Genomic DNA, 12,519 nt, shown 5'->3' on the forward strand with positions numbered 1-12,519 from the left:
TTTCTCTTTCTCTAGCGCCTTGTATGTTCATAACTCTAGAATGCAATGTCTCTATATATACTAGTGCAACAAGTATAAATGCTAATCAAACAAAATCACATATTTGGAATTTTGGATACTATTTAAAATCAAAGATATAATCTGCATTATCTCCTTGGAAGTTATCTGTTGCTAAAATGTAATATACTATGATTCATATCCTCCTTAAATTTAATTTTTTTGTCAGGTATATTACATAAGAAAATTGCATGGAAATAAAATATCTGTCTAAAAAGGAATATTTTATTCAAAAGAAAAATAATCTTCTGACTTAAATGTGCCACGGACGTTTAGAGAATATATTCTTAAATAAATATCATTTGAAAAGGTAAAAAATGTTATCTTAAATTTGAATTTAATCATGATTCAAATGAGGTTCTTTTTTTAACAAAAAAAATAACTTTTGTTGTTATAACTTATAATCGCAATACTTTAGATCTTATCGTTTTATATGTTATGGAAACTATAACATTTAATACCTGGTTGAAATTCTACTTAGGGGTCATTTGGTCATTTGGCAAATCTGAATCATTATATCTGAATGATTAATATTTCTGAATAATCTGAATTATTCAAAAATCTGAATGTTGGACAAATAATATTGTTTGATATATTACCTTTTTCGTAATTTCTGAATGACAAAATTTTGACATCAATTTTAACATTTAGAAAATAATAATTTTAAATATTAAAAAATAAAACGTTATAATTTGTTATGTATAATTAACCCGTCATGAACAATGTACATCAAGATATTTGATAATATATTTAATTTTCATTTTATGAATATCCTCAAAATCAAATAATTTTTTACTTATTTAGTTTATTTATCATTTGATGTTAAAAATATACTATTTTTATTATATAAGGAACCACGATACAAAATATAAATAATAAAATAGTTCTTAATAGTAAATTATATAAATTAAAATAATGATTAGGTGTAAAAAGGAAGGCAGAAGTACCATATGAACGACTCAGTTACACATTTCTACATGAATGATCAAGGGAAATATGAATCGCTCAGATCAAGAATTTTTTTAAACAAATGTGCTGAATGTTAGAATCGGTCAGGTGGATGCTCGTTCATGAGTATTTAGAGGTAAACAAATGGGGCCTTAGACAAAATTGAGATATTGTAAGGATGCTCTAGCTTTCATAATTTTTTTTTAATAAATGATTTTCACCTGCTTCACGATGAATTTTTATTTTGCTTTGTATAATCACAATTCTCTAACGAATACATTAAAAAATAAAATCAATTAATTCGAAATAGTAATTATTATTTCTTCTCGAAGAATACTTTAACACGATCACGAGCTATTTTCACAAAATGCAATTTAAATGTATTTTCACAGGTGTGAACAGTTTAACAAAAAAAATATACGCTTTTAAGCATAGATGTGAGTTTTTCTTTTTTTTTAATCGTAACTACCCTTCGGGTGCGCACTGGGTAAATTTATTAGAAAAGAGAAATGCCCCAAAAAAATGTTCTGATTTACAAATGAATAGTTGTATTTGTCTTAATACTATTAGTTATTTTCTCATCTATATATCTTAATGAATACTCCTTAATTTACCCATGGGTAAAAAAAATTACCCATGACCCAAATCCTATATTATTTCCTATATCCATGAACTATCCAATTAGTTTCAATTGACCCATCTTAATTCAAAACTAAAAATAGTAGATACGACATCGGTGCTTAGACATCGGCATGTAATGCACCCGATGTTAAAATCCTGTTTAACATCGGTTTAGAAAAAAGCGATGTTAAATACGCATACTGACATCGGTTTCACATAGTAAGCGTTGTCTATGTTCAGAAATTAAAAAGGCCAAATATATGCTTTTAACTTTGACATTGGTTGATTTTGTTAACCGTTGTCTCTGGCCATTTTTAAAAAAATAAAAATTTACTTGTCTTTTTTCCCCCGATTTCAGTACACTTTCCCCCCTTTAATTTTAACAAATTATTCACTTTATCCTCATTCCCTCTTTTTCTAAAATATCTCTCCCGCGACCCTCATCTCTCCCACTACCCTCATCTCTCTCGTCTCTCTCACCTCTCATATCTCTCTCATCTCTCCCCTCTTTCTTTCTTACCGTCTTCTCACCTCTCATCTCATCTCTCATCTTCTCCCTATCTCTTTCTCTCCTTTCTCCTAAACCCTAATTTCAGCCCCAATTCAAATTCAAGCGTTGGAGCTTCAAATTAGAGCAAATTAAGCTTCAAATTAAGTAGAGGTAGAGGCTTTCGAGCATCTGAAAGTTGGAGCAAATTAAACATTGAGGTTTTCGAGCATCTTGAGTTTTGTAATACTGAAGAGAATCTGGAGGTATATTCTTCTTATGGTTTATCTCCCTCTTTTTTACGGTTTATATCCTGTTTATATTCTCTGTGCATGTATATAAGAAATGTTTTTTGGGGGGGTTTTAAGTTTTGTTTTTGGGGGTTTATTTTGTTCTGATTTGTTTTTTTTGGGTGGTTACTTATTGGGGGTTTTTATCATAATGTGTTCTTAATTATGTGTTTGCAATAAGTAAGTGTTTTTTGGGGGTTTTAGTATGTATTTTTTGGGGGTTGTTCATACATACTACTTTATTTTGGGGGTTTCTTTTGCTTTTGCTACCTCTGACAAAACTTAGATGTTGTTTGATTTACTATCTTGGTTTATCAATTATGTTGGTATATAGACTTGTTACTTTTTGGAAGGAGGGTGTAATGATTTGTATCTTGTTTTTCGGAACTGAATTATTATTTTGATAGAATTCTTTACGAATTGTTGAAACTTGTTATTTTGTGGAAGGGGGCGTAAAAAATTAGTACCTTGTTTTAGGAACTGAATTATTATTTTAAAAGTTTTCTGTATGAATTGTTGTTATTATAGATGATTGGTGCCATAGTGTATGTTAAATATTTGAAGGTATTAAGGAGGGATGAAGATCTGATTTTGTATTGAGCAATATAAGTATGTCTAATCGTTTATTCCTTGGTGCAGGCTCTGCTTGAATTGTTTTGTGTGCAAGAAGTTGCAAATTTCATAAGCTTTTCCTCAGGAATACCTACAGAGAATACAAATTCATTGTATTTGAAGGAATTGGCTCGGAATGACTCTCCCCCATGGCGAGAAGATGACAAAGATGAGCATTATGTGTTTGCTGTTGGAGATAATCTAACATTTCATTGTAACTACCTTCTCCACCATATAGATATTATGTTCCTTGTTTCGATTCATCAATATTTGTTTCTGAATGTGTTCTTGTGTTCCTTTTTAAATTGGAATTTTACATATAAGATTCACAGCAAGATGGGTGAAGGTACCTTTGGTCAAGTTTTAAAATGCTGGGACAAATAGGGGGAAGAAATGGTAGTCATTAAAGTTGTCCGTGGTGTTGAAAAATATCGGGAAGCAGCAATGATTGAAGTTGATGTGCTGCAACAGCTTGGTAAAAATAAAAAGGGGGTAACTGGTAAGATCAATCTGATTTGTTTTGACAAACTGTAGATGCTTATTGTAATTTGTTCCATTTGTAAATTGTGTTCCTTATCCTTAATTTAGATTTTAAAAACTTGGAACTATCCGCCACTCATTGATACTGCAGAAGCAGCCAACCGAGTGTGTGAAGCAATTGCAGAGCGAGGGTGGAAATTACGGCCGTAGAAAGAAGTCTAGTCGCACTGTTGTTGTCGTTTAATTGAGATATAAACTTACTCTCGAATCAGGTAATTTCAAATTATGTACGAGTATTGTATTACTGAACATATGGAGCTGTTAAACATTGATTGTTTATAGATTTTCCATACAAAATCCTAAACATGTAGAAAAATGCAATAGACTCACAAAGTACTGTCTACCTAGTACAAACATTAAAATATAAATAGACTTACAATCACTATAATAATCTTGTTTGGCAGGTGGTTCCTGAAAAAGCATTTTTTAAGTACTAGTACATTTTGTAATCAAGAGTCTCCTTTGTGCGCGTATATGCACTTCAGAACTTTTTGACAGCAAGATTACATTATGTCCAAGATTAAAAGCATAATGTTGTATATCAAATATGTATTCGTTCCTTTACTCTATTTTCAAGCAAAAAAAAAGAAGGCGGACGTTTGATTCAAGGTTAATGATCGCTTTACAAAAAGTCGGGAATCAGTATTGTATAGTGTTTGGTTGAGCAGTTTATCTGGATTGGGATGAATACTGGATTTTTGGTAATTCATTCCTCACATGGCATATTGGATTGCATCTGATTCTCATTCTCATTTTTCCACCTGCCCTTTATTACTTTTTAGTCTTTACAAATCACAGTTACAAATTAAAGGCCTCCCACAAGAGTGGAGAGGTTGGAGAGGGTGATAGTACCTGTTGGACATTAATGTATTCTGAATAATATATAAAACAAATACCCTTGTTTGTACTTTCTGTATGATAACTTTATAATGTCCATGCTTTTTTTGAGCTATTAAAATAGTGTTTATACTGATACTTCTTGTTGCAGACTGAACTAAGTTTTCTGAAAAGGCTGAACCATCCAAATGTGGTTAAACTTAAAATCATAGGATACTGTTATAACTGTTCTGAGGATGACCATAACATATTAGTTTTGGAATACATGCCAAAAGGAAGCTTAGAGGCATTTCTACTCGAAGGTAAGTCTTAAGGTGAAATACAATAACTTAGGCACAAAAACTGGAATCACTAAAGAAGTGTTATTTGGCACAAGCTAGGAAGAGACAATGACCTGAACTGGAGAAAAAAACTCAAAATAGCAGTTGGCTCTGCCAAAGGTTTAGAGTATCTACACGGAACAAGCATATCAATCATTCACCGTGATATGAAGTCTTCTAACATTTTCTCGACAATGTCAGTAATTTATAACCTTGATTCTCCAATAAACTTGCTTTGGTTTGATGCACCTGTTCTTTAGTTAATGCGCAAATTTTTATTTTTACTAATTACCAAAATGTTCAGGACTATTACCAAAAATCTAAGTCTTATTGTGATGCTTGTATTTCTACCAGTTAAACTTGCCATGCGAGTAGCTCCTTATATCTTTCCACTTGACATATCGTAAGATGTTCTCTCTTTAGGTGTATTTATATTTATAGTTAAACTTGAAATGTATTGGACAAAATAGTTTATGGTTATCAAACTGTGTATGGCAGTCAACTGGATGAAGATGTTATATTGAGCAAATATAGGAATGCCGTTAGCTGTGTTCAAAAAGTAGAAAAATAAACTGGAGGGGATATTGAATCAGGTAATCAGGGACAATCTTTTATGATTAACCATATAATTTAAATTCATTGATATTTCTCTTTAATGCAAACTTTATAAGATGTTCCATGTGATAGCTTAAGGCTCACTTAAACCATTGTCATAATTTATAATAGTGTTTCTGATATCCTTCTGGTGTTTTTTAGTGTTGATTTTTAGTTGAAATCCTTGTTATTGTACTATTAGTTATATTTTGTAATATATATATCTCAAGATGAATTGTATTTTACGCCTCAAAATGTTCACACTCTTGTTAAATATTGTTTTTTGACTGTGCTTTTATGTTTACTCATATGGGGTTTCTTGGTTTTGGTAAATAATTAATTTTTAGAACTTTTGAGATGTAAAGATAGAATTTTTAGCATCTGGGTAATTTATATTTTAAAAATTGATTAAATCTTGGTTGGTTTTATTGTTTTAGATTCTGATTAAGTATTGGAAATTGGGAGGGTGCTTATTCTTTAGATTCCTCCTTAAGTGGTGTTGTTTTATTGTTGGAAATACAAGTAAATCATATTTAGTTTTATTGTTAATAATGCATTATTAACATCTTTGTTAAAGATGATGAATTATATTACTTGTTTTCATCTTACAAGAGGAAGATTTGTCTGAAATTAATGTACCATTAAAGTATACTTCATCCGCGGGTACCAGGATTCACGGATTGGCCTTCTGGTTTGATGTAATGTTTGATGGAAGGTTCTCTCCATGATTACTATTCTTTTTCATGTCACTGGACTTCGTAAAGTTCTAATTCCTTACGGAAGTTGAAATATTTGATCCACAGCACAGTTCAGAGGTGGCTGACCACTGCTCCTGGTGCACCTACAACCCACTGGTACCAACTACACTGCGTTCTTTCTCAACCACTTTATGTCATGCCAGTACAAGAAATAGTTGGTCATCTTCATATGATTGCTCACAGTGCTCAGAGTTACACAATCAATCTAACTATGTCAAGTTGATATTTTCCTGTATTTGTGTGATCAGTATACTTGATCTAATCTGATGTGTTATCAAATGTCTTTGATTAGTTAAAATGTAGGGCCCTGGTGCTGAACAAGGAGGAATTATGCAAACATCCTCTTGCAAGCTTGATCTTAAAGAACCTTACTATCGGATGTCTCAACCGCAAGCCTATTCACTAACACAAGATCAGCAGCCACATCAATATTTAGTTCTTGTTACTAAGTTCACAAACTCAAAAATTAAGCTTGCATGCTGGATGTAGATTATATTCTTCGATGTCATATCCCTTTAGATTATGTCTCTAAATTATAATAGTAACTTTACATTAATAAATTTTTAGCTGAAGCTAATAATCGAGACTTTAAGTCTGGTGTTCACTGCAGTGTAGATATTAGTAGCTTTATGTTTATGTTGCATTATTTGGTATTTTTTTATTTGTAAATGTAATTGGTTCACGTGGATGTGAACAATATCAGGATGGCATGCAATATACAAATATTAACATCACATTGGTAAATATAAAATGATGTAAAAAATATAAAAAGACATCAGGTAAAATAATATTAAACGAAAAAGAACCAAAAAACCGATGTGAAATAGTCATTTGACATCGGTTTTGAAAAGAAACTCAATGTATTTTAAGTTAAATAACATCGGTTAGAGGAACTGGCTGATGTTAAATAAAAATATTTAACATCGATTTCGTGAAGAACACCCATGTCTTATCCATAATTTCACATCGGGGGGCTAATTTAACCGATGTCTAATCAAACATTTCACATCGGCCAACTAATCTAACCGATGTCTAATCTAGCATTTCACATCGGTTTGTTCGAAAGAATTTTAATAAATGGCTTTTAAAGCTTGTAGGTTTCATGTTTTAATGAATAAATACCTCATAATATGCTCATATTCACCTAAAAATAGTGTAATATAAGGTGAAATTTGTTGCAAAGACATCACATTTAATCTTAAAACTGATGTATAGCACTGTAATAGACATCGGTTGTTAACCGATGTCAAAGGCTGATGATATTTAACATCACACGCGAAGACATCGGTTCAGATTTTTTTTAACATCGGTTCAGAACCGATGTCTGATCCCATATTTCTAGTAGTGATTAATATTTGGCTAATTTTGAATTTCAAAAACAATCTATTTATGGAAATTCAAATTAAGATATTACCATGATTTTCTCATATCACTTATTATTTGTAATATTTTGAATTTTGAATTTTGAATTATTTATCTATGGAAAATATAAACCAAAATCAAATTGTGCATAATTGTCTCTGGTCTGTTATACTCTCTTTCTCTCTCTCGCTCAATCTCCTCCACATCTCTCTCATATTTTGGTAACTTCCTCATTATCAGTAAAACCAACAATATCAAATCATGCATGCTCCTTTATTTACTACTCCCTCTGTCCCAACCATTTCTTTACAGTTTCCTTTTTGGGATGTCCCATCCAATTCTTTACATTTCAAAACTTACCAAAAATAGTCCATGGGTCCCCCCACTTTTTCATTTTTCCTTTCCTTTGACACTACTTTTACTTCACTATCTCATTTTTATACATTAAAAATTAATGGGTCCCACCACTTCACCCAATTTTCTTTCTCTTTTTCATTACTCTATACATATTTCTTAACCTCCGTGCCCAAACCAAACGTAAAGAATTGGCTGGGACGGAGGGAGTATATTTTTAAATTTTGAATTTCAAATTACTTATCTATAGAAATTATCACTCCTTGATTTTTAAATTGAGTTAAATTATATTGATATACACGTCATTTACTCTTCTTCTCTCAAATTTCAAATATCAGAATCTCATTTTCTCTCTTCTTTTTTGCAGGTTACATGTAGATTTTAATTGAGTTTCATTTGCTAATGCAACACAATGAACAAACCGGTTAGTACATCATATTTCTTCTTTTCTCCGTTTTTCATTTAATTCGTCTCTACACTCCTTTCTTTATGTAATTTTAGTATTGTTTTTATATTGATAATATGTTTGTATTATTATTTTGTACATATATTAGTTTAGGCAGAAGATAACTATGGGTTGATTAATTCTATAGTAGTGGTTATAGAATCACGAATGAAGGTATGTACACCAACTATTTAATTTTATATCTCAAACATCTCAGTTACAAAAATTTGAGTACTTATGTGGTTTGTATTTTTATCAGATGATCCGAAAAATGGCCATTTAAGAGAGCTGGAAGGTGCAAAGGATAGGTTGATGTTATGCATAGCTGATCTTCTTGATTATGAGAGTTTAAGCAATGCCATTAGTGGTTGTGATGGTGTTTTCCATTATGCTTCTCCCGTCACCGATGATCATGTACGTGCATATTTAATTTTTAAAGATTCTGATAATGATTTGGCCTGATAATGGTGGTGACATTATGTGCAGGAAGAAATGATGGACCATCTGTTATTGGAATCAGAAATGTGATTGTTGCAGCCGCGGAAATAAAAGTATGACGAATAGTCTTCACTTTATCAATTGGTGCAGTTTACATGTACCCTAACAAAGACCCTGATGAGGTCATTAATGAAGATTGCTGGAGTGATCTTGAATTCTGCAAATCCATCAAGGTAATTATACTTTAGTGTCCTGATCCGTTTTTTAGTATAACATCGTGATAAACCAGTACGTTTATTTTGTTTAGTTGTAAATTGATTTTTATTATGCAGAACTGGTACTGCTACGGAAAAGCAGTGGCAGAAAAGTCTGCATGGGAGGAGGCAAAACAGAGAGGAGTAGACATGGTGGTGACCAGTCCAGTTCTGGTGCTTGGTCCATTGCTGCAGCCCACTGTAAATTCCAATATCGTTCATATTCTCAAGTACCTCACCGGCTCAGCCAAGACTTATGTCAACTCGGTCTGGTAATCTGGTTATACTACATGCATATAGGAAAACGTTCAGAGACACTTTGCTAATTAATCATTAGCTACATATGTGTAAATTGATAAACCAGTAGGTTTAGTTCATTTGGTTGTAAATTGATTTTTATTATGCAAAACTGGTACTGCTACGGAAATGCAGTGGCAGAAAAGTCTTCCTAGGAGGAGGCAAAACAAAGAGGAGTAGACATGGTGGTGATCAGTCCAGTTCTGGTGCTTGGTCCATTGTTGCAGCCCACTGTAAATGTCAGCATCGTTCATATTCTCAAGTACCTCACCAGCTCATCCAAGACTTATGTCAACTTGGTTTGGTAATCTGGTTAGACATATATGCATATAGGCAAACGTTTAGAGACACTTTGCTGATTAATCATTAGCTACATCCTTTGTATAATCCTAATAAGTGATCTTGATTATTTTTATATGGTTGAACACATAATAGATATTGAGTTGATGGTTGTTTGCAAGTATATTGTATACTGGTATAAAGATAGAGCTTTTCATGTTTTTGTTTTCACCATAAATTCATTCTGAAATTGGAGGTGCAAGATGTCAAAGATAAGAGGAAGACCATGAAGACTGTCTCCACTCTTTCAGGTATCCGATATTCATATGATTCCTATTAAATAATTGTGACACTTTTCGCTTCTTTTGAAAATTCAGTAAGGACCAAGATGTTGAGGGCTTATGAAAATTCTGAAAAATATTAGATGCCGACTTTGAGATGCCGACTACACTCTATACCACACTTTGAGGAACAAGAGGTTGAAAATTCTGAAAAATATTGGAATGGAATAAATGGATCTGGTTGAATATATTTTTTTGAAACATACTCTCATGTGATTTTTCTGTATTCCTTTTTCTTCTTTGATCCTTACCAGTGTGAACTTATGCTCAGCAAGATTCGCTCTAAGAGTACAGATAGCAAAACTGAAGCAGTGGATCTTAGTACTCTTCTGATCAATATGGGACACTACTTAAGATACTTGGGTGATTTTACTTATAAAATTTAGTATTTAGTAAGTTGAATAGTTGCCTGACCTGCTTTATTTTATAAAATAATTGTGTACAATTTGTTAATTTTTTATTATGACATAACACGGTCTTAATAAGTTGAATATTTGTCTGGCCTGTTTAGTATTTCATAAGTTGAATGTTGTAGATTTGTATTTAGTAGGCCGGTTTAGGGATATTGACGAATATTAATTATGCCAATAAAACCAAGTACGCAAAAATGGGTTATAAGTTCTTTATGTGGGCTGGTAAACAAGAAAACTTTTCGCATACAGTGAATTCGTATCATTTGATGATGAAGATTTTTGCGATTCTGAGGAATATAAAGCTATGTGGAGATTAGTTGATGAAATGATCGAGAAAGGATTACCGACAACTGCACGAAAGTTCAACATTGTAATATGTACCTGTGGTCAAGCAGGTTTACCTAGAAAAATCGTAAAAAGATTTGTTAAGTTGAAGTCATTTAGTTATAGGCCATTTAAGCATTCCTTCAATGCAATTTTATACTCCCTTCTTACAGTGAAGCAGTACAAATTGATTGAGTGGGTGTACCAACAGATGTTGATCGAAGGTCATGATCCGGATATATTGACTTATAATGTTTTAATGGTTGCAAAATATAGGCTCGGGAAGCTTTAACAGTTCCACAAACAACTAGAAGAAATGGGTAGGAATGGATCTTCTCCTGATTCTTATACATTTAACATCCTTCTTCATGTTATTGGAAAAGGTGACAAACCACTACCAGCACTTAATCTTTTGAACCATATGAAGGAAGTTGGCATTGAGGCAAGTGTTCTTCACTTCACTACATTGATAGATGGGCTGAGTAGAGCTGGAAATTTGCATGCGTGCAAATATTTTTTTACTGAGATGACTAAATATGGATGTTCGCCAGATGTGGTTTGTTAATTACACTGTTATTATTACAGGATTTATTGTTGCAGGAGAGCTGGAGACAGTTAGAAATATTTTACTGAGATGATTGTCAAAGGCCAGGTCCCAAATGTCTTTACCTACAATTCAATGATCCGTGGGATGTTTAAGGAGGTCTGTTTGATGCTTGAAGATATAGAATCCAGAGGGTGTAATCCAAATTTTCTCAGGTATAATACCATGGTTAGTTACTTGCGGAATGCTGGAAAACTGTTTGAAGCTAATGAAATTACAAGAGTTATAGTAGGAAAGGGGAGGTACGTTGATCTTATATCAAAGTTCAAGCTGTTATAGAAGATACTAAGACGGCTAACTATGCGAAATTCAGCTGTAAATTTATAAGAGTACTTATGTACCTGCTGCTTCTTTTTTATACTATGTAAGTTTAGCTATGTCATTGTTTAATAAGTTGAATCTTTAATAAGGGTTAAAAATGTGTATAAGGAGTACAGATTGTTACATAAATAGATTTTATGCAAGTTTAGGTTTTTAAGGAATTATCATATTAGTGCATTGCATTTGATTAGTGCATTCCATATGGATAATAAAATTAACATATCTAAGATTTGTATTTTCAATCATATTAAAGTACAATTTTTTAATTTTATATTTACTTATCATCTTCTATATTTTCTTTACAATTATACAAATTTAGATTTTATTTAGTAACATGCAAAGTTTGGAAATAACTATATAGTTTTCATTTGTTTATAGTATATATTTACCAATTTGAACATTTCGAATTTTATTTTGCTAATATATAACCGGGGCCTGTAAAAAAGAATGAATAAATGAAACCATAAATGTAACTAAAGATATAATAATATATTCAATAATTACATTTTTTTAATTTAATAATATTTAAAATGTGAGGCCGTGGTGCGACTCAGAAAAGTTTGTAATTGAATCTTCTAATTTTATAATATTTCAAATTACTTATATTGTTAATTACATTTTTCATTTTAACAATTTTTAAAATTTTAAAATCTCTATAGTTGTAAAACAAATTTTTATGCACATCAATTAGAGAAATTTTACATTTATTTAAAGAAAAATTTATATATTTTATATAGCAAAATTATATTTTAATGCCAATATTTAATTCAACTTTAAAATAAATTATACTATGTATAATGACATGTATAATATTTTTCTGTCCGATTAACTTTTATATATTCAACAAGCAAATAAGCTATCGTATTCTAATATTTACTATAGATAAATGATTGTATTCGGCTTTTTATAGTTTCATTATAAGATCACTTTTCTAATCTAATTTTTTTAAAATAAAAACGTTAAATGATAAATTATAGTTTTTGGATTTAAAAAAGTACACTCATAATTTCTAAAAAATTTATA

The 12,519-nt window shown here is 31.4% G+C and overlaps 1 long non-coding RNA gene and 2 pseudogenes across 2 annotated transcripts; all 3 read left to right on the forward strand.

The window, feature by feature from the left end:
- Positions 1-3,342: 3,342 nt before the first annotated feature.
- LOC141692794 (uncharacterized) lies at positions 3,343-5,329 on the forward strand. Of its 2 annotated transcripts, XR_012562917.1 has the most exons (4): positions 3,343-3,514; positions 3,604-3,767; positions 3,960-5,115; positions 5,211-5,311. It is a non-coding gene; the product is annotated as an uncharacterized LOC141692794 (long non-coding RNA). The 2 variants fall into 2 exon arrangements; XR_012562916.1 differs by having other exon boundaries at positions 3,960-5,329.
- Positions 5,330-8,347: 3,018 nt separating this feature from the next.
- LOC141693215 (cinnamoyl-CoA reductase 1-like) lies at positions 8,348-9,475 on the forward strand (annotated as a pseudogene).
- On the forward strand, positions 9,397-11,454 carry LOC141692014 (pentatricopeptide repeat-containing protein At3g61360-like; annotated as a pseudogene).
- Positions 11,455-12,519: the final 1,065 nt, after the last annotated feature.

The sequence above is a fragment of the Apium graveolens genome, chromosome 10 (assembly GCF_009905375.1).
Source record: "Apium graveolens cultivar Ventura chromosome 10, ASM990537v1, whole genome shotgun sequence".
Classification (NCBI taxonomy): Eukaryota; Viridiplantae; Streptophyta; class Magnoliopsida; order Apiales; family Apiaceae; genus Apium; species Apium graveolens.